The sequence below is a fragment of the Bos mutus genome, chromosome 5 (genome assembly GCF_027580195.1).
Source record: "Bos mutus isolate GX-2022 chromosome 5, NWIPB_WYAK_1.1, whole genome shotgun sequence".
Classification (NCBI taxonomy): Eukaryota; Metazoa; Chordata; class Mammalia; order Artiodactyla; family Bovidae; genus Bos; species Bos mutus.
The window spans coordinates 46352406-46356802 of NC_091621.1; the positions used below are offsets into that span (position 1 = coordinate 46352406).

At 45.0% G+C, this 4397-nt stretch overlaps 1 long non-coding RNA gene across 1 annotated transcript; it reads right to left on the reverse strand.

Moving 5' to 3' along the window:
* Window positions 1–4176, reverse strand: LOC138987824 (uncharacterized). Its single transcript, XR_011464116.1, has 3 exons — window positions 3977–4176; window positions 3375–3508; window positions 1–2158 (listed from the first exon to the last, which is right to left on the reverse strand). It is a non-coding gene; the product is annotated as an uncharacterized lncRNA (long non-coding RNA).
* Between the last annotated feature and the right edge of the window lie 221 nt (window positions 4177–4397).

The window sequence follows — 4397 nt, forward strand, 5'->3', positions numbered from 1 at the left end:
CCTGTGAAAGATAGTCCACATTCGGAGCAGGGAAAAGATGTTCCACAAAATGTACGCCTGGACATACTGCCCATATAACCAACATATTGAAACAGTCTAAAATGCACAGAGATCTATATTACATGTACATTCTGGCAATGGAAAATATATATCTCTAGAAAATATACAAACGTAGGCACTCATCTATTGTATGGGAAAGCAACCTCCTGAAAAAAGATTACATATAGCATGTATATCCATCATATATAAAAATTCATTTACATGTATAAACAGTACACTTGCACAGGGACAGTACAGTCCTGCACCTATTTAGATACATGAGTATATACACTCTAAAAGCCATATAAAATCAGTACATGGACAATGCATCCAGATAATAATTATAATATTAGATATTAATAGTATTATGTCTTATTATTAATATATCCACATTTTAAAGCTTCATGGAAAATATATCATGTTATTATATATATACAAAATGCATACCAACTCAGTACATGAAAAATATATTCTGTGAATTACATTTGCATACATGTTGTATGTGTACCAAATACCTTGAAGTACATACTTTGGGTTCACATAGTATTGTATTTATAGTACACATTTCTCTGCCAACATTAAAAACAGTATCAGGAGGAAGCCCAAACATTAGCAATGACATTCCCCATCAGCAGAAGTTCTTTTCTATCCTTCCATACTTTCTATTATTTCTGTCTTTTCAACCCCCCCTCTATATCTACATGGATTATTTATATCGGTGGTCTCCTGTCTCTAACTGTTGCCTCTCTTGTTTGAGGTCAGGGTCTATATTTTGAGCCCTAAGTCCTGTTTGCAGCAGGGTCTAACTGCACAGTCATGCCTGCATGGAATTAGCATTGTCTAATTACTTTACCCCTTCTATCTTAGCATTTGTTCTTCTGGACCTACTTTAAATATCCAGTTACTCTGGGTTGCCAGTTAGGGAAGTGCAGCAGCCAGGAGAGGTGTGTAACAGGCAGGTTCTGAGTGTGTGCTGGGCATACAAGGGCTCCTTGAAGGGTGAGAATTGTTTAACTTTTTTAAAATTTACTTTCAAAATTCAAGTCTAGGAAGCAGTATGAAGTAAAGACCGGACCTTGTCTTCTATGGTCCTCTATAATTCCATAGCAGCCCCACTCTGCCCGGCCAACCAGGAAGAGGACTCTGGCCTGCACAGCTCCTGGACTCCAGTTTCCAACCTCAATCTTGGCTAGGTCTATCCAAGCAACTGGGAAATTTTATCCCATAACCCAAGTTTTTCTCAACAAAACCCACTCCCAATGCTTTTCCAGAGGCAGTGATAACTTAAAGCATTTTGGGGGGCTGAGCAAATTCTGATTTGATCCCCTAAAAATTAGGTCCACTTGGGTCCTTCTTTAGTAGCTAAAAATCCGGGACTATCTGACACATGCCTATGGAAAAATTCTTTGACAGACAATACACTCACACCCAGCAGATACTGTTTTTGAGTCAATGGGTTCCTGTAGATGCGGCCATATTTTACTGTCCAAAGGAATCAATTAATTAGTGCCTCACCACTCCTCACACCCTCCGCTGCTTGGCTGAGCCTGCCTGAGCCTCGGAGATAGATGTAGGTGGCCAGCTCGAAGGTCTTGTTAACAAGCCTCGTCATAAAGATGGAGATGATAAGAAGAGCAAGGAAGCCCTGGTGGCCATGAGGGGCACTTCGAGGGCCCAGCCCAAGGGTGTGTGGGGCAGCAGCAGGTCGGAGCCAGAGCGATGTAGGAGCCAGAGCGATGTAGGACCGAGGATCGAGGTGACCCGAGACTGAGATCACCAAGGATCCAGTGTATCCAGTGTTTTTCCCTTCTAGGGTTGAAACGCTGTGACTCGAATAAGTCCCTCTCCCCTCCCCCGTTCTTGAGTTTTCCCTTTTTAAAATCAAGCCTCAAGTTTTTAAAAATTAGAAAAAAATAAAGATACATAAACCTCTGTCCATGAGAGCCTGTCTTGCCCTCCACCACGTTTGTTCAGGAACCTGCCGCTTTCTCCTTTCCCCGCATTTCTCTGCGTAGTCCTTTTTCATCTCCGTCTGGCGCTCTCTTCCCTCCTTAGGCTCGCTCTCTGGCTTCAAGCTTGCTTTTTCTACCAAGTTGATACTGGCTCAGGCCCCAATGAGCTTGTAAAAATAATATTACAGATACCCCTGCTTATCTCTCAGCAGAGTAAACACCCCTAGATAAGCCCAAAGGAAAACAAAAACAAACAAACAAACAAAAACAGCAACAAAACATTCCCCTCCCCCCAAAAGGATGTAATTGCTGGTTTGGGTTGCAGCACTTAATTCTCTTTATTCTCACCAATGTGGATACTGAACAGAGAGATACTGATATTAGTAGGCAGGGGGGAATTAATGTTAGTTTTACAGTCATCTATTAGGAGCAGAGAGCGATCTGAATCTACTTTAAAGGGACCAAAAGGGGGGGGGGGTGGAGAGAGAGAGAGAAAGGGAGGGGGAAGGGAGAAATATGACTGAAGGCAAACAAGATCTTTGCCTGAAGAAACAATGTAATACTAGACAGAACTATAAAGTCTAGGAATGTAAGAATGCAGGCTCTCTCAGCTTCCCCCTTTTGGAATTCCGTCCCTTGCACTTCCTGCTGAAATCTCAACCTGACTACCCAGCAGTATTCAAGGAAGGATTCATGCAATTATCCGGATAATTGTAGGGGGTGAGAGAAAGCATTTCCTTTTGATGGTCTGATCCTCTCTGGTGTCTGTGCAGAGGAGGAGGAGAGGGGGGTGTAAGGGGAAAAGGAGGTGGTAGGGTCTCCCAATATGACCCATCCCCTACAAGACGGCTACTCCTAAACCACGGAGGTCCTTGGCAAGCTTACAGATTCTGAAACATACTCAAGAATGGACAGAGTCTCACTTTCATTTTTCAGCATATTTCCTTGGCTTTACTTTGTCTGCATAAACCTGCCTCATCCAGTATTGTAATTATCACAAGTAAGCGAATAATAGATAATTATAGGGGTGTCCATAATATCATTTATTTTATAGCCACACAAGATATGATTAGAGTTAATGTTGGAGGCTTTGTTGGAGCCTGGGAGGCAACAAGAAGCAAAGCAGAAAGGCCTGAATAATCTATCTCTTTTCTATTTTTATGTGTGGGAATATCCAAATCCCTATTTCTCTAAATTCCCTCCCCAAATGCCTTAAGTGAAATATCTAGGATTTTACAGGCTGAAAGCTCAGAGAAAGGTAAACAGCAATTTACTCCTTAAACATTTCCCTAAGTCTCAAGAGCAGAGGTCTCTGCTCTCCCTATAACCGCCCCCCCCAAACAAGAGCTTCACCCTCAGTTCAAGACCCCTAGGGTCACAGACCTGGCAGGTGAGGCCAGTGAAAGGAAGACAGTCTTCCAAGTTCATTGCCATCTTCAGGTGGGCACTGGGCCCAGAATGAAGCCCCTTTGATCCCAAACTCGCCTTCTTTCCTGGTCCTTCTTCCTCAGGGATACCTGGATGGGGCAGAAGCCAGGCGAGGGCCATGGAGGTCAGTTGGGGTGGGGATGGGAGAGTATTGAAAATATTATTTCCTGTTTCTGAGATTCAAAAGATCAGGAAAGAAGAGAGAATGAGATTGCATCAGAGAGGCTAGGAAAGAGAATCAAGGGAAGCCATGAAACCAGAGGCAAGAATCAAAAGAATGAGTCAAAGGAAAGGGGGGTGGGGGAGAAAGAAGAACAGCAGGGAGGGGAAAGGAAGGAAGAAAGTAAAAAACAAAGGGCAGGAAAAGGGGAAGAAAGGGAGAGGAGGGGGAAGGAGGAAGTGAGGGGTGGGGGGGAGAAAAGGAGAGACATTTGACAGAGAAAGAAAGGAAGCAGGGAGGCAACGGCCAGGGTCGCCTGGGCGCTGCCTGGCTGCCTGCAGAGGTCTGGGTGGGCGGGGGGCGCCATGACAAAGTGAAGGTCAAGTTAGCATCGTACCTTATAAGGAAGGCGTCGGTCCTCCATTTCAGCCTTTCTTTCTGCCAGGACGTGGCCGTGGCATTTCTGGTCTTGTAAACACTGGAGTCTTAGGGGCCTTAAAAAAAAAATAAAGACCCCCCTCCTTCCTTTATTGGGGGTGAGCTCGGCCGGCTGGGGGAAGCAGTGGACAGAAGTCAACTAATGATGACTCCGGGAAACTTTTCTCTCCTTTTCTCTCTGGCTCCGCTCCCGCCAGCTGGGGCCCCCTCCCCCTCCCTCCGTCCCTCCCTCCCTCCCTCTCCCCACCCCAGTGCCTCTTTTTCTCTCGGTATCTCTCCGTCTTCCGTATCTCTCGCCACCGTCTGTAACTCTGGGCTCCGTCTCTCCACTCCCTCTTCCCAATACTGCAGACTTCTAAATCCCTTTCATGCTACCGCGA